This window comes from Epinephelus fuscoguttatus, linkage group LG11, assembly GCF_011397635.1.
Source record: "Epinephelus fuscoguttatus linkage group LG11, E.fuscoguttatus.final_Chr_v1".
Taxonomy (NCBI): Eukaryota; Metazoa; Chordata; class Actinopteri; order Perciformes; family Serranidae; genus Epinephelus; species Epinephelus fuscoguttatus.
The window spans coordinates 8829130-8846547 of record NC_064762.1 but is presented as its reverse complement, the minus strand read 5'-3'; the positions used below and the strand labels follow the sequence as shown (position 1 = coordinate 8846547).

The following is a 17418-nucleotide window of genomic DNA, read 5'->3' as shown; positions in this document are numbered from 1 at the left end:
CGGACGAAAAGGAAACGAATGGTGGGACTGACCTTTTTGTTAATCTCCCTCATTTTTCTGCTGCTTCAGGTCGACACCATCACACATACAGTCCTGAGTGGCATTACTGTGCCCTGTGAGCCTCACAGCGTTTCATTAATGATAAAGTAATGATCTGTGACATTTGCTGGTAATTTGCTCCTCTGTTTTGAGCAGCATGGAGCTTGTGCTGTTTTCTCTGATGTAAACACGGTGCGACAAGAAGGCAAAGTTCTGCTACAAGAGCAGTGATGCCTCCATTACAGTTACACTTACAACTGTCCCCCTGTAAACAGCAGCAGGAAGGAGCTGAAGTCACCTGGTCAAACAAACACAGCAAAAAAAAATGGTTGAGGAATCAGTGATGAAACATTTCAGTGGTATTTTAAGCAATAATGCAAACATTTGCGGCTTCCAGCTACTCAGATATTGAGATCTGCTGCTTTTCTTTGTCTTTCATTAATGTGGAATTACTATTTATATGTTTCGGGCTGGTTGGACGTAACAAGCCATCTGAAGATGCTACTTTTGGCTCTGGAAAATTGTGCTGGATATTTTTTGCTATTTTCTGACATTTTATAGACTATAGATTGCAGGACTTTGAATAGCTGAAGATACCGAAACATAATGTATTCACTTGAGGAAAAGAGTTCTGCTCATTATTTCTTAATTAACAAATTAATATCTTGTTAATTCAGAAAATGAGAATTTGAGAGGTTTTTATCTCATTAATTAGGAAAACTTGAAAAAACAAGTAAAATTTTCTGGTAATTCTAGGATAATAATCTTGTTAATTCAGAAACATGAGAATTGCAGGTTATTATCATGTTTATTTAGAAAAACGAGAGTAGAATTTTTCATCCATGAAAATGTATTCCTATTTCTGAGATAATAAATAATAAAATATATAAAAATATAAGTAAAAAACATGAATTTAAGAGGTTAATTTGGAAAAAGAAGAGGGGCATTTTTTCCATCTATGAAAACATTTCTCGTATTTCTAAAATGATAACCTCATTGATTTAAAAAAAAAATCTGGAATAACGAGGTTATTATCTCATTAATTCAGTAAAAACAAGAATTTACGAGGTTATTATCTTGTTAAGTTAGAAAAACTAAAGCCGAACTTTTTCATCCATCAAAAGTTTTCTCATAATTCTGGGATAATAATGTCATCACTTCGGAAAAGTGAGATTAACGAGATTGTTAACTCATTAATTCAGAAAATACAAGAATTTACAAGAATATTATTTGCTAATTTAGAAAAACAAGAGCAGCATTTCTTGTCTATGAGAACTTACTGTTATTTCTGAGATAATCAAATTGTTAATGAGGTCATTATCTTGTAAGTTCAAAAAACTAACATCCATGAAAACTTTTCTCATAATTCTGCGATAATACTCTCGTTGATTCAGAATAATGAGATTAGTGAGATAGTCTCGTTAAATCAGAAAAGAAACAACATTAGAATTTGTCTTCCATGAAAACTTTTGAGAATTCTGAAATATTTATCTTGTTAATTCATAAATATGGGGCAATTTCTTTGTGTGAAGAAAATGTACATGTACTCGATGATAAAAATGTGCAAATCAATCGTTTAAAATAGACAACATAGTAAAAAAAAAGCAGACAGAAGTTGAAATAGTTGTCGTGTGACTTTAAGTTGCAGTCTAAAACTGCTGAAAGGATTTAAAGACTCAAGTTTGGAAAAGAGATAAAAAACATCAAAGTATTTGTGATATATTGAGCTGATAGTTTCAGTTAGAGTGTAAGTCCTGAAATAAATTAATATCAGTGTAAGTGTATTAACAACTCAAACAAACAAGAAAACCTTCAAAAGTCAGGGACAGAAAAGACGTGTAGTATTGGACACATTTGATTGACAAGTGATCTCAGGGGTATCGCAGGGTAAAAACAGAAGCTCGTCTTCAAAGCCATTACGAAAATAAAAACCACAACAAATATAAGGATTTAAAAAAAAAAAAAAAATCAATCAAAACCCTTCAAACGTCTCAGTGACAGGCAGCGTCGTCGACACAAAACCACAGTCCGTCATTTAAAGCTGAGCATTACCTTGATAGCAGTTACTGCTGGAAGTTTGGAGCCCAAACTTAAATTACACTTGAAAAACAACGTGCAAATTGAATCACTAAATTGCCAGCGAGGAGCAGAAGTTTTCAAAGAATAGATGGGTTTGTAATGAAGAAAGTTGCAGCAAATAGGGAAAACAAAACAAGAGCTTTCTAAAAAGAGTAGAAGTTATTCAGGTTATAAAGAGAGAACACAGCGGCATGGCATCGGCCTTGTTTTACTGAAAAACAATTAGAAAGCTTCGAGGTGACTTCATACCGCAGGACAGCTTCACCACTAATTACTCACTTATAGAGGATCATTAATATTTTTGACACCGCACTTATTATTCATGGATTAAATTTGCATTAACAAGGTAAAAAGTTGGCGGATTGAAAGGATTTTTTCTTTTGAGTCTGTCCCTCAGACATCACAGGCTTCGGTTCAAAATGCTCCAATAATGATGATCATCAGCAGTAATTTTTAGACCAACTTGTTTTTTACATTATAATTTTGATTCATTCAGAAATTCTGAGTGACTTTTCAGAGAGGAGGAAAAAAAGCATGAAATAAGCATGGACTCCATCTGCTAACACTCGTCGTGGCCGGGCTTCCTGGACTCGGAGGCCCCCCCACGCTCTGCCTGTACTCTAGAATTATGTGACTGGTTGATGAGTAGTTGTGTCGAGTTGGAAGGTCCTTGGCAAGAGGCCTTGGGCACCACTGGAAGACTATCAGAGTGCAGAGTCATTAGAAATCCCTCATTCTCACTGCGCTGTGTAAACGGCCCGCCGGCCTCCATCTGAACGGGCCCCGAGGAAGGATCACCTCCGTCGGGCTGAAATTGGATCGTGCACAGAGGAGGGGAGCTGTGGGAGCTGAGCGAGGGGAGAGAAAAAAGTTATGTGTTCCTATTTACTGACTCGGCTGCAGAGATCACCAAACTGTTTCAAGGGAGAATAAAGTTTAGGGAGTTTTTCCCATAAGCACTGCGGGCATTTGGGGAGTGACAAGTTGCTTTCATAAAAGCCTTAAATGACTATGGAGAAGAGAAGTCCATTGGAAATGTACTTAAACCCGCATCAGGTCGACTACTTTATTTTGTTTGTTTTTTTGCCTTACATAGTGGTATTTAATCCCAACACAGCATGTCCCTGAACACAACTGTAATGGAGCCAAACTGTTGGAATAATGTGTTTTTAAGTGTATTTTTAAAAAAAACATGACCCTAAAAAAACAAGACAGGGCAGCACCTGCAGCATCTGCAGAACAAATTCAACTTCATATCAGAGCCGAAGAAAATGCTCTCAGAACTTGGAAAAATTCAGCGTGCTACATTCACATTAATAGTTTAAATAGTTTGGGAAATTAAAGTTGAAATATAACATATTTACTGATATTATATTGAACATGAATACATGAGCTCAACTGCAGCAGTTGAGCCCTAGTCTCTATATACAGACTCTACATTCAGTGAATGTAGAGTCTGTAGGCAAACCCCAGAGATCTTGGCTCTGGAAGAAGAGCGGAAGAGCCCTGGTTTCCGGTTGTAGGCTGTTTGTAGTCCGCATGATATTGACCAATCATGTTTGAGCCGGCTGCAGTTGTTGCCAGGTTAAACGGTCCGTGCAGTGAACTAACGAGGCGGAACATAATTGGCGTCACTGCAAACTCTGAATCCATCGCAATGGTTCAGCATATTTACTTATGTATAAATGGAAGTCGGAAACGAAAATTCGCCTCCTCCGGCCAAATCAAACTGGAATGCCAAAAAAGTCAGGGGTCTGCCCCCAGAGGCTGTATCGCCGTCTGCCAGAAGTCAGATGCCGAATACAGCCGATGGGTTCTGAGAATGCTTGAGCCCTGAATATGTGCTCTCTAGGGCTGTAGTCAACCAAAGAAAATCTTGGTCGACTAAAGTCGCACATAATCTTCAACTAATCGATTAGTCGTGGAAAAAAAAAAATCACGTTATTTTTACTTCTGCGGTGGTGTGTCTGTGTCACTCTGCAACACTTGTTGGCGGTGGTGTTAAGTGCTGTAAAGTTTAGTTCAAATCAAACTTTATTTATATAGTTGATTCAAAACACACATTAAACACACATTAAACATGGCTTAATAGAGAAAATTTCAAACACAAGTACACAAATCAGCTTCACTATAACTCGCAGCATTCACAGACAAACACTTGTCTTTATCTGGACACGTTTTCCCCACAAATACAACATGCTAACATTATTAGCACAAGCCTGTGGCATTTTACATTGTATAAATTAGCTTAGCAGCTAGTGGACTTTTCCTCTAGTCATATGAAGCCAGGGACAACAGCAACATTTAACAAAGGTAACATTACAAAATTCGGCTCCATTACAACTCACAACATTCACCAACAAAACAACTGTCTTATAGCAGCTGTTACCACATCGTGATGGCGTCTTGTTTGACACTGTTAAACACGGCTGGCAAAGAAAGTAGTGTTTTCACCTGGATGACTTTCCCACATAGATAAAACACTGTACTTTTGATTCCTACTTATTTTTACGCTCCTCCATAACTGAAAACAGCTGCATTGCCCGAGGCCAGGGAGTGTGGACCACTTCTGTGAACAATCCATTTAATTTCTCTGCTTTTATTTACTGTGACTGAAAGATAAATGTGGACACTGATACAACAAACATCTTTTGTCTAGAGTGTCCAGGGGCCAACAGAGGCACCACTGTAGGTCGGAGTAAAACCCAGGATGTCGGTTCCACCTCCCAGAAACTAGGCTCCTTTTCAAAAACTGATATTCTGGAAATGAATGTCTAATTTAATCCACCATTTACAGTAACACATGTATTGTGTCCTTACGTGACTTTAAAATACCACAATTACTGCGTTTACAATCATCAAACCCGAGTCCAGGCTGCAACAACAGAACTGGAACTGGAACATGCAGACGTTGCGTGTAATTGCCTCCCACTTTCGTTTTCTTCACCAGAAGTACTGAAACTACATGTGTCGTAAAAGTGCTCAGTGCTGGCAGAAGTGAAAATAGTCCTCATTAAACACAATAATGAGCTGTGTGATTAAGTCACGAGGAGAAAAACACAATGCACGTGTTGTTTAAAAATGATGGAGTGCGTTAGTGGAGGCAGCCGTACGTTTGCTTTATGTTCTGCAGGCTGTTTCTAATGGATGTCTGAAAACAATAGGATCTTGAGACTTCCGGGATTGGAGGTAAAAAGCGGCAGCAGAACAGACAGCGAAAGCTTCTGACTGTGGCAAACATATGGTAGAGCTTTCCGACTTTTCCAGCAATAATAGCATGTTGGAATAGAAAACTATTAACACCTTGCCTCCACACAGACCTATGCTCTTTGTTCAGTTACATGACACAGAGGGTGAGTAATGCAGCACTTGGCCTCGGTACTACTCGAGAGCTGGTGCTGTATTTTACACAGACTGTATATAAGTGTTTGTGCTGGATGTGTGCAGCAGTCCGAGCTCAAAAAGAAAAAAAAAACAAACAGCGCTTTATGTTGGCACGAGTGAAGGAGGCTAATTGCAGTGCGAGAGGAAGTGTGAGAGGTCTGAAGAGGAGAAGGCAAGAGAAAAAGGCAGAAAGAGAAGAGAGAGAGGCAAGAAGCTAATGCTGTTTGTAATTAAATCCTGTCAAAAAGCCTTTTCATTCAGGTAGGCCGTGTTGAGAGATTAGCAGGGCAGTGGAAGGCTGTGCATTGCACTGTTTGCTCTGCTTCACCCTTGTAGTTTGGCAGGAGCAGCAGCCAAGGAAGTGCAAAGCTCCCCTCTCCTCCCGCTTTTGCTCCTATCAACCGTTACGATCAGTGATCTCACCTTCTGTTTTTATAGCCTCTTTTCCTTTCTCCTGCATTTGCCTCTCTCGTAAATACGCAGGTATACACCGTGCACCCTCCTCTGGGATCTGCTGTATATAAAAATAACCATCAGTGTCCATCTTGTACAACAAGACTGAAGCCAATCATGTTCGGATCTTTCATGTAATCAGCAAGAGACTTTTGTTGCCTTTGAGGTAGCACCTCCTCTGAGGCAATGTACATACTAGGGTTGTCAGTTTCTGTTAATTTTGCTTTCGATAGCCCGGCAACCATTAACCAGTGACTGACCGGTTCATTTTAAGGAAAAATGAAAAACAAGAGGCTTGTCCTTTAAGTCTGGAGCTCTACCAACACATTTCAGAGCTCTATGGGAGTGTTCTTTACTTATGAATGTGGTGCAGAAAAGGGGGAGGCATGTCAAATAATTCTTTAAAGCACTGGGAAAGGACTTATGTTTTTATTTTGGCTTGGGAGAGGGGCACATAAATTTAAATGGTTGTTTTTTTGCATTGTTTTACCGCAATTTTTTTTATCCTAAATCGGCAGCATTACACCATTTGTCACAGCCAGAAACTATTAAAACAGAAATTATCATTTAACTTTTTTAAATTTTCCACAGACATTGGAGTCATCATGTGTGTCGAACATTTCCATCGGAATAAAACAAGAAGCTTAAAATAGTGATATTTCATGAAAATCACTTCATTTTCTTCGTTTGCATGAACGTACCAACATGTATGACAAGAGTGAAAAACCAAGGCTTTTTTCAATTTCAGGATTTCATCTTCAACTTTTAACCTTTAACTTTCAAACATCAGAGGTTGAGTTTTAAAAATCTAATAACTAATATGGTGGTGGGAGGGTCATGCAATTTCCACCAGTCACTCAGGGAGGCTCAAGGAGCTTCAGGAAGAGTCAAAAAACAAACAACAACAACAAAAAAATCCAACACCATTGCCACCCCCACCCCCTCTGATACGTAAAGAACAGTGCCTGTCCAATTACACATGGTAAAACATGAATGTTTTGTGATGTAAATGTGGCGCCTTTTAGCCTGCCAGATGTGATAAGGTGCAAAAACAGCGCTTTCTGCCCAGTCTTCACTCGTTGGCTAACGTTAGCCTTGGCTGCTCTATATTGCGCACCACCCAGTAGTGATGGGATTTCTCGTTCACTTGTGAGAGCCAGTTCTTTGGCTATTATTCACTTTGAAGAGCCGGTTCAAAGATGCGGTTCGTTCATTCGTTTATTTTTTGGTTTGTTTGTTTTTTTGCTGTGTGTGTGTGTGTGTGGGGGGGGTGTTAGTGGGTTCAACGACGAATCGCATTGCTGATTTATTGCATCACATGCTCTTGATATTGTAACGTGGACCCAGAATAGACTCTGCAGATATAAAGTTTGGTGTAGCCATAACAACGCCCTTTATAAACAACAAGCCTATAAATACAAGCAAGTGCTAGCAGATAGTGGGTTAGCTTTAGTGATGTGACGTTCGCGAACGAGCCGAGTCTTTGAACCGGCTCTTTAAAGTGAACGAGTGAGCAGATGCACTGTCTTTCTCCCTCACAAACTAGACTCTCTCAACTTGTTACGGATCAAATAATCTGAAATTAATGGATACAGAGTAAATTAAAGCAAAAAACAAAGAAATTAGGAATTGGCTCGTTCACTCTAAAGAGCCGGTTCACTTGTTCACTCTAAAGAGCCGGTTCAAAGACTTGGCTCATTCGCGAACATCACATCACTACCACCCAGCTCAGGTGGGAGCTAAGTTAGCTAGCAGCACCGCTCATTCGTGGTTACTGCTGGTAACGCCGCCCTGGTGGTGGAACAATGTTGCTGCGAAGGCCTGGTGGTCTCCCTCCAGGTAGCTCTGTTGAGTCACAGGCCCTTTAGTATTGTTAAACATGGGCACACCACTAAGTGTGCTGACAATGCTAATGATGCTAACAGAGTAAACACGAATGCTAAAGTGGGATTATAGCTCCTAATTGAACCAATTACTCAAAGGCATGACCAGAGGGGAGACCTGAGGGTGGGCACAGTGTTTCTGCAGCAATACTGTTGGGTCAGGATGGTTACTAGCAGTTAGTAGCCATGTTTCCATCAGCCTGTTTAGATGCGCGTCTAAAAGTACCGTATCGGAAACAGTTATGTTTGAATTAAGTCTGATGTAGCGCACCTCTCTCCATGGTGATATCCACACTCTGGGTCGGGAAGGCGGTAATGCATTTACAAGCTGGTTGTCAACCACCAGAAAACGTAGAAGAAGAAGAATGCGAGACTTGTTATGTTTCCGGTTCTGCGGAACACTTGTGCAAGTTCGTAGTTTTCACCAAAGTCGTTATATTTACTGGAAACACACGGGATTCGTATTTCTTTTAATGCGCATTTCCCAATGATTCGAATCACTTTTGGATGGAAACATAGCTACTGCTGAGCTAGCGGTGCCTCTAGCTAGCTTCCACCGACCCAACTGGTGCACAGTGCAGTGCATCCAAGGCTAGCTAACCAGTGGAAAATGATGGATGGGCAGTGGGCACTAGGTTTCTGTACGTTAACCTGGCTAGCCGGCTGTCTGTCTCCCACCAGATCAGGGTGGTGCACAGTGCAGTAAACTGAAGAGTAACACAGTTAACCTGTTGCAGTGTATGTAGTTGTCCCACAGCCTGTGAGCTTTGTGCAGCAGCATTAAAATGAAACACAAACACATGAAAGCACTTTATGTAACTTGGCTTAAAGGTTCAGTGTGTAGGAGTTAGGGGGATATATTGGCAGAAATGGAATATAATATTTATAACTATGTTTTCATTTGTGTAATTGCCTGAAACTAAGAATCATTGTGCTTTGTCACATTAGATTGAGCTTTATTTGCAGAGGATCCTCTTCCACTGAGTCCGCCATGTTGTTTCTAGTGAGCTTGATACTTTAAGGTCAATTAAATGCATGATTTCAGTGACCAGTTACGCCAATCACTACACATCATCAGGTCGAGACAAACGGGTCTTGCTGCTGTTAGCTGGCTAATGTTGCCTGGAATGCAGTGATAACCCCACGCCAGTAAAAGCTCTGAATTGTTTGGTGAGAAAATACGACACTGAATAGCTAAAATTTGGTTTCATAAAGACAGGCAGTGATTCTGAGGCGAAAGCACAGTGTGCTGAATGTGATGAAATCCTGTCAAATGAGGCGCTAAAACCATCGAAGCTCCAGAGACACTTAAACACAAAGCAGCCGGGATGTGTTGAGAAGCCAAAGGAATATTTCCAAAGGGAAAGGGACGGGCTGCAGCCACAACAGAGAGGATCACAACGTTAACAGATGACAGTGGCATAACACGTATTTACAGCCCAGTTTATTTTTCTCCCTTTTGGTTTTTTATCATTTATTTAGGGAGGAGGTCCTCTGATTTTCTGAACACCCAGAAGTGGGCCTGCAGTCAGAACCCCTGTATTAGATGGTGTAATGTTAGCCGGTCAGGGGCGAGGGTTCACCAGTGTTGCTGATCAATGTCACTCAGACCTCTGTTTATCTCAGCAGGTGCTCAGATTTAAGCTCTCCTAACAAGCCAGTCCGCTCTCTGTGTTTTACTCTGTGGAAACAAGAGGTGGGCCGATCGAAACCTAAAGTATTGATACCACCAAAGTCTTGTTTTGGTATTGACGACGGCCACTTGACAGAAAGCAAAAAATGGATCCGGCTAATGTCAGCTTGTGTTCTGGCCACATGTCTTCTTCTTCTTTTTGTGCGGTTGTGTGCATGTGGGCAGCGACCGCCTCGTTAGTTCAGAGAAGATTCTGAACCTTATTCACTATTACACAGTGTACCCACCTAACAAGACACCATTATACCACCGGGGCACTCCCCTACCTGCACAGACACACACCTCCACCTCTCCGCTCTGGTGTCTTTTTTTTTCGTATTTGCTCGGGGTTGAAAGATTCAGTTTCCTCTTACTAGAAATAATAACATGCGGGCTGTGTGTGTGTGTGAGGTGCTGCGATGAGGATCTGGAGGAGCATTCCTGATGTCAGCACTGCTTTTGTACCCCTAGGCTGTGTGTGTGTGAGTGTGTGCGTGTTTGTTGGTCTCTGAAACTTATGTGTTTGTCAGTCTGTCTGTGAGCACATCAGTGTGTTTGTCTGTTTTTGTGTGTCGATGTGCATCTCCCTGTGAGGTTATTAAAATCTTTGATGTTTGCATTTCTGCCTGTCTCTATACATTGCTGTTTCCCTGTATGTGTGTGTGTGCGTGTGTGTGTGTGTGTGTACAGCAGGAATAAAGCACCCCATTGATAAGAACAAGTTCTTCTTGTTAACGTATCAGTAGAGCTGGACTCGAGCCAGCGCTGAAGTCCCAGGGGCGTATTTCGACACAACCCCCGCTATGACACGGCAGTTACTATTCTGCAACCCCACACACACACCAGACTCTCTCACACACACACACACACACACACACACACACACACACACACAGGGTAGATAGCCCGGGAACACAACATGTGTTAACACTCTCTTTCCAAGAGATACATTGAAGAGGACATTGAGCAATGTTTCGTCTTACATCTCTCCAGCGGCCGCCTGCTCTGCAGTCGTCTAAAATGCTTCCATGTGCGGTCTCTGCATTCCAACTACCTTTCTGAGGCATTTCAAGACTCTCCCCAAAGATACCCGATACCCAGGGGAAAGCAGATAGTCATGAGAAATACCTGCTAGCTCTTAACAGTTTTAAATAACAGGATGGGGGGATTTTTTTTGCCATCCCCTTTGGTCTTTTGTTTTTGCACATGTGCCAGCTATTGTTTTCCTCCTCTTATACACCAGGGAGATGGAGCCAAGGCTGTTTTATGACAGTCATAATCACCACCCCTGGCGGCTGCATAGGGACATCAGCTCCAATCGGCTGTTGCGGGGCACACCTTGTTGTCAAATAAAAGTGTCTGGATGAAGGTCAGTGGGAGAACAAAGAGGTTCAGTGTGCGGAATAACACCTACAAAACGCTGCCGCCACCCCAGCGCGTGCACGCTCTGCCTCTCATTTATTTGTTTAACCATCTCAGGCCACTCTGGATGCTGCAGGGACTCTGTGCCGAACCACATGATTAATCCCAACACGGGGTCGAACAAGTGGTTCAAATGCATGTGGGCAGTGTATGCTGGGGGCCTGAGCAGCATTTAATGTGAGAATTACATACATCAAGATGGTGTTTAATAATAAAAGACAACTCACAGCTTTCAAGGCTCATAAAGGAGCGTGTTGCCAACATCTGCTTTTGTGGACAGATCAGGAAATGTGAGGGCGTTTGGGGATGAACACAACCACAATGATAGACAAGGGTTTAGACTGCTGCGTCTAAATTTAATGCCACCATCCTCCAAACGGTTTGAAGTGCAATCGCATAGAACATTTGCATGAAGTGATTCACTAACTTGCCCCCTCAGCGCAGGATGTAATGTGGAAATTCAAGAAACGGGATTTAAAACGCGCTTTCAGAGACAAGCTGGGACCGTTATTTTCCAGATGGCTTTGATACAGATCATAGCGGTGTCACCACCAAAGCATGCTTTCCATTATTCCGATTGTTTAAAGCTTTAGCTCTTAAAGTAAATGCAAAGTGACAAATCCAAAAGGGTTCAGACAAAGAAGGGGGTAGGTCTTACAAATGGAATTGTCCCCATGGGCAAACCACATAATATTCATATCAAACCTGATACATCTACCACTTGAATTTCTAACCATGCAATCAGGGGCTCTGCCAAGTTAGTGAATACACCCTGATCAGTCTGATGATAAGAAGGGACCAACGGGGCACTGTGGCTTTGTGAGAGGCCGTGTTCTCATCAGCTATCAGACATCTTGAGTCGGTGCAGATATTAGCTCATAGCCTGTAAACGCCTCCTGTGTGACAAAAACTCCTAAATCTCCTTTGACAGGAACAAAATAATCCCACAAATGGTGTAAAGTCCACTCTGCTCAGGATGTGAAGGTCTCCCCAGCGGTTTGAAGGAGGACATATTGAGTAATGATATCATGTTGAAAAATGACCTACTCAGGTGGCTTACTTGAAATTTGAAGTTCATGGTGCATTTTTTTTATGTAATCATATTTTTATTACTCATGCTTGCGGCCTGGCTCAATGGATGGCCTGTTGGTTGGTCCATCACTCTGATCCAGACGAAAGTATCTCAGCAACTATTGGATGGATTGCCATGATATTCTGTACAGATATTCATGGTCATACCTACTTTTGGCGATCCCCTGACTTTTCCTCTATCACCATCATGACACGAACATTTGTGGCTTTGAGTGAAAGGTCTCAACTATAGCCGTTTGGCTGATTAATCAGCACTGATAGGATGCATTACTGAATGAGCTCACCGTCAATAGTGTCCAATGGCTGCGCAGCCTCCACCAGTCACATGTATTTACAGTAAGTTTTTGCCTGGACTGCAACAGCTGGTTGAGCAAAACAGACCAAGTCTGTAAATGCTGCTAGTTCCTGTTTCAAGCATATATTTGAATTATACCTACATACCGGATGCCAAGATGGCGCTTATTCATTCCTATTGAGTTGGTCGCCTGGCACATACACCAAAAAAGCTCAGTAGTGTTTCTCTCGTTCGGCTTATTGATTTTACATTGAGTTTTAAAGTGCCTTACTCGGCTTGAGGATAGCTTTACAAATATAAAACCAACATGGCTCAAAAATTCAGAACAAAAAGGGTCATAATTGAACTTGTTTGCAGTTCGAAGTGTCCTGCCAACGCTTTTACAGATGTCTCTTTTACAGTGGTGGTCACAGGGGATTGCTCTGGCCATGGACACCATCATGAGTACGATCTATGCATGGTTGGCCAACCCAGTGAAGTTTGAGAAGTCTAATGGCATCAGTAACACTGGATACTGAGATTGTCCCAAAGTCTGACCATAAGGAGAAGGAGACTCTCATCCTTATTGTGGAGGGCTTGCTGCTTTACACGGGCCTTTGATCGACGTGCTCAACCAACCTTACTTTATTTCCACCCCATATCAAGAATGTAATAAGAGGAGGTGCTCTAGGAACTACTCAGTACCAGACGTTAAGTCGCAGAGCTTTGGGCGCCCACATATGGCGACAGTAAGTTTGTTCTCCATGTATGATTCAACTCTCAACATTAATTTACATTAAGTGTGTGAATTTTTCTCTCAAGTTGAAACAATTAAATTTGTGTAGCACGCGTCTAGACACGAAAAGATATAGTCCAGCGGGATTTCACATCTATTTGCATGTTTGCATTTGCTTTGTATATGTAATCATGCTGTGTGAAAAACTGGCTTCATGTTTGGACTGAATGCACTGTAAACAGTAACTTTAAACCAACCTCCTGTATCTGAATTGAAGTGAACAGGAAATACTATAGTTTTCTTGTGTTTTAAATAGGGCTGTCAATTAAACACATTAATAACAGGCTAACACAAATTCCTCTTTTACGCCACAAATTTGTTTGCAGCATGATTAACGCACATAGCTTCTATACTTATGACCCTCGGCTCACCTGTTTGGGAAATCAAGTGGTGCAGCAGTAACGTTATGGATGGCAAGCAGGAACAAGTCCTCTTTTGAATGGCCAGTTCAGTTTCTAATGATTCTGTCGGGAAGACCAAAGTTATTTGCATTTACTGTCGATGTGAACTGAGTTACATCAACCTGGCAAAAAAACGGCATGTTTAGTTAACCGTGTAAGATGTGTAAGTTGGACTCCACGTTGTGTTAATGCATATTTGTCCACCCCCATGTTAATAGGAGTATTAAAAACGTGAAACTGTTCCTTTAAAGGGATAGTGCACCCAAAAATGAAAATTCAGCCATCACCCTCATGCCGAGGGAGGCTCAGGTGAAGTTTTAGAGTCCTCACAACACTTGCGGAGATCCAAGGGGAGAGTGGGTAGCAACACAACTCCACCTAATGCAGGCTGACAGCGCCCCAGATTCAAACGTCCAAAACAAATAAAAAAAAAATATCTCCATACTGCTCGTCCGTAGTGATCCAAGCCCCGACATAAAACGTTGTTCAGAAAAACATCATTTAAACTCTGTTTTTAGCCTCACTGTAGCCTGTAGCTCTGACTGCCTCTCTGTGGACCGAGCTCACGTGTGCATGCTTGCGCGAGACCGTGAGACATGGGCACCGCCTTCATGTGTGTTCACGTGCTTTTGCTGGTCTCGCGTGCAAGCGCGCACATGTGAGCGCGGTCTACAGAGCTACAGGCTACAATGAGGCTAAAAACAGAGTTCAAATGACGTTTTTCCAAACAACTTTTTATGTTGGGGCTTCAGGACACTTGGATCACTACGGACGAGCAGTATGGAGATATTTTGTGGTTTCAATTATGTGTTTTTGGACGTTTGAATCTGGGGCGCCGTCAGCCTCCATTAGGTGGAGTTGTGCTGCTACCCACTCTCCCCTTGGATCTCCGCAAGGGATGTGAGGACTCTAAAACTTCACCTGAGCCTCCCTCGGCATATGGGTGAGTAGATAATGGCTGAATTTTCATTTTTGGGTGCACTATCCCTTTAAGGTACATTCAGAACAGATAAAAAATGTGTGATTAATTGTGACTAAATATTTCAATCGATTGAAAGCCCTAATGTTAAAACAATTCAGAATAAAAAGATGTAAGATAAAAGATATATATATACAGTACGGGCCAAAAGTTTGGACACACCTTCTCATTCAATGCGTTTTCTTTATTTTCATGACTATTTACATTGTAGATTCTCACTGAAGGCATCAAAACTATGAATGAACACATGTGGAGTTATGTACTTAACAAAAAAAGGTGAAATAACTGAAAACATGTTTTATATTCTAGTTTCTTCAAAATAGCCACCCTTTGCTCTGATTACTGCTTTGCACACTCTTGGCATTCTCTCCATGAGCTTCAAGAGGTAGTCACCTGAAATGGTTTTCCAACAGTCTTGAAGGAGTTCCCAGAGGTGTTTAGCACTTATTGGCCCCTTTGCCTTCACTCTGCGGTCCAGCTCACCCCAAACCATCTCGATTGGGTTCAGGTCCGGTGACTGTGGAGGCCAGGTCATCTGCCGCAGCACTCCATCACTCTCCTTCTTGGTCAAATAGCCCTTACACAGCCTGGAGGTGTGTTTGGGGTCATTGTCCTGTTGAAAAATAAATGATCCTCCAACTAAACGCAAACCGGATGGGATGGCATGTCGCTGCAGGATGCTGTGGTAGCCATGCTGGTTCAGTGTGCCTTCAATTTTGAATAAATCCCCAACAGTGTCACCAGCAAAACACCCCCACACCATCACACCTCCTCCTCCATGCTTCACAGTGGGAACCAGGCATATGGAATCCATCCGTTCACCTTTTCTGCGTCTCACAAAGACACGGCGGTTGGAACCAAAGATCTCAAATTTGGACTCATCAGACCAAAGCACAGATTTCCACTGGTCTAATGTCCATTCCTTGTGTTTCTTGGCCCAAACAAATCTCTTCTGCTTGTTGCCTCTCCTTAGCAGTGGTTTCCTAGCAGCTATTTGACCATGAAGGCCTGATTCGCGCAGTCTCCTCTTAACAGTTGTTCTAGAGATGGGTCTGCTGCTAGAACTCTGTGTGGCATTCATCTGGTCTCTGATCTGAGCTGCTCTTAACTTGCGATTTCTGAGGCTGGTGACTTGGATGAACTTATCCTCAGAGGCAGAGGTGACTCTTGGTCTTCCTTTCCTGGGTCGGTCCTCATGTGTGCCAGTTTCCTTGTAGCGCTTGATGGTTTTTGCGACTCCACTTGGGAACACATTTAAAGTTTTTGCAATTTTCTGGACTGACTGACCTTCATTTCTTAAAGTAATGATGGCCACTCGTTTTTCTTTAGTTAGCTGATTGGTTCTTGCCATAATATGAATTTTAACAGTTGTCCAATAGGGCTGTCGGCTGTGTATTAACCTGACTTCTGCACAACACAACTGATGGTCCCAACCCTATTGATAAAGCAAGAAATTCCACTAATTAACCCTGATAAGGCACACCTGTGAAGTGGAAACCATTTCAGGTGACTACCTCTTGAAGCTCATGGAGAGAATGCCAAGAGTGTGCAAAGCAGTAATCAGAGCAAAGGGTGGCTATTTTGAAGAAACTAGAATATAAAACATGTTTTCAGTTATTTCACCTTTTTTTGTTAAGTACATAACTCCACATGTGTTCATTCATAGTTTTGATGCCTTCAGTGAGAATCTACAATGTAAATAGTCATGAAAATAAAGAAAACGCATTGAATGAGAAGGTGTGTCCAAACTTTTGGCCTGTACTGTATATATATATATATATCAGTCTAATTCTATGTCTTTGCACAAAACAGAAGATAAGAATATTAGAATATTAAACAGTAGATATATACAAAATTAAATTCAGTAGAATGTATGCAGGTTGTTGAAGGTGTAATTTAACTGAGACATTTGTAGGAGGCTCATAATTACACCACACTGTGTGGTCAGTTGAAAGAACAGTAATTGATTTTTCCGGTGTCGGCGCCTGGAGGAGCTCAGAAATGCAAAAACATAATTTTTTTCCTGGGCTTTTCTCCGTGTGGGACCATTACAGGATTACAAGGACTTGTGTCAAGATTCATTAAGACAAACAAATCCTCCTCCTGTGCACACTGTTTCCACTATGCATGATGTCAGCATGACAACCATGCTGTGTTGGCATGACAACCTGATCCCGCTGCCTGGCAGGGCATTGTTGTTAATGTCACTTTGGTCAACATTTATCACTCCTTCAGATTACTTCCTCGCGAGCGTTGGTGCCAAAAACGCCATGAGCGAGTGCTCACTCTGTCCCCGTCTTTTAGTGCTGTTATTCTGGGCAGTGGGTCTTATAAATAACTAATAAAGACCAAAGCTATGACGCATTCATCTTAATGCTAGGTGGCATCAGGGACAGGTGCGCTGGCTTATTCCTACCTTTTGTACGACAGAGCAATTAATCTGCTGTGTGCCAAGTTAAGAGCAAAGAGTGGACTGTGGAAAGAGACAAATGAAAAACCAAAAGGGAAAGTCATGAATTTTACAGTGAACTCAAAGCGATGAGCACCTGACCTTGGCTACCTTTACACTTTCTTCCTCCTCTCTCTTTTTTTTGTGTGTGTGTGTATGTTGAGCAGTCCTCCCTGAAGGCGAGACACCTCAGGTGGAAACAGTTTTTTATGCACCGGTCAATTTTAGATTTTGGGCTATTTTGCTTCTATAACTCATCTTCTTTCAGACTAGTGGAATGAGGTCATCCAAAATACACAATGAGGTGTTTATTTTGAATTGAACTGGATTGAACATATTTTATTTTAAATATTTGAAAATAGTAATAAAATAAAAATGCTATGTATGTAGCCTATAAGTAAAATTTTAACCTGTGTCTTAGTTTTAGTCTAAAAATGTATGGAATTGAACAGTACACTTCTTTAAACATCTTTTTCTAACAAAAGGTTCTTCAGT

The 17418-nt window shown here is 41.6% G+C and overlaps 1 protein-coding gene across 2 annotated transcripts in view; it reads left to right on the top strand.

The window, feature by feature from the left end:
• flrt2 (fibronectin leucine rich transmembrane protein 2) overlaps positions 1–17418 on the top strand; it is a 63604-nt gene that overhangs the window by 21224 nt on the left and 24962 nt on the right. Inside the window, exon 1 of one of the 2 annotated variants that reach the window (XM_049590131.1) lies at positions 12749–13047. The exons of the other annotated variant lie outside the window; for it this stretch is intronic. The gene's annotated coding sequence lies outside the window, so the exon portion shown is untranslated. Of the gene's footprint in view, positions 1–12748; positions 13048–17418 lie in introns of those variants that run through there. 2 annotated transcript variants of the gene reach the window in all.